Source organism: Eurypyga helias, unplaced genomic scaffold (assembly GCF_000690775.1).
Source record: "Eurypyga helias isolate BGI_N326 unplaced genomic scaffold, ASM69077v1 scaffold26733, whole genome shotgun sequence".
NCBI lineage: Eukaryota > Metazoa > Chordata > Aves > Eurypygiformes > Eurypygidae > Eurypyga > Eurypyga helias.
In genome coordinates, this window is record NW_010243473.1 from 8,710 (window position 1) to 9,471 (window position 762).

The 762-nt window shown below is 59.2% G+C and overlaps 1 protein-coding gene across 1 annotated transcript in view; it reads right to left on the reverse strand.

Annotated features, from left to right (window-relative positions):
* LOC104507981 (T-box transcription factor TBX5-A-like) overlaps window positions 1-762 on the reverse strand; it is a gene marked incomplete at both ends in the record, with an annotated part of 8,815 nt that overhangs the window by 7,420 nt on the left and 633 nt on the right. The gene's annotated exons all lie outside the window — the stretch shown is intronic.

Consider the following 762-nt stretch of genomic DNA (forward strand, 5'->3'; position numbering starts at 1 on the left):
CCTGTGTCTCCCTTGCCAACTGACGGACGGAGGAAACGTGATCATTTCACACAGGTTTAGGAGCTTCCTACTTACGTCTCCAGGAAAGCACCCAGGATTTATCCCATGATAGCCCGTGATTTCACTTTGTCAAGAGCAAAGGAGCCATCCTACCTGCCCGTAAGTACCAGCAAAACTTGTAGTGATTGCTTTCTATGCCATTTGGGGAAGAATTTGCTTTTTTCTCCAAGGGAAAATCAGCTTTTCATGGGGCCCTGCCCAAGAGAGGGGCTATGGGGGTCCGCAGGCAGCAGTGAAGGGCAGAGAGTGAAAGGCATCATTAAACACATCTGCTGCAAACTACCCCAGTCTGAGCCTTCCTCCAACTCCTTCCTCGCTGGTTGGGGAAGCCCAAAAGCCGAGCAGGGGAAGGAGAGGGGGCAGCAGCCCCACAGCTGGGGCCCCCTGGGTGGGCACGTGGAGGGGGGCAGCACCGGGAACCCACGAGCACCACCCCAAGAACACCATAGTTGATATATATATGTTTTTTGTTTGGCTTGGGCAGGCAGGGAACCTCCCTTTCCTTCCAGGGCCTCCTCTCCGCCAGCCCCACAGCCCCCTGCCGCCCTCCCGGCTGGGCCGCCTGAGGGGGGCCGGGGAAGGAGCCCTGCCCCAAACAAAGGGCCGGAGCGCGGCCAGCCCCCTTATCAGCACCCCGGCCGCGGAGGGGAGCGCCAGGCTCCCTGCGCCAGATTACAAGGCTTTGACCCATGGAGGGGGGGA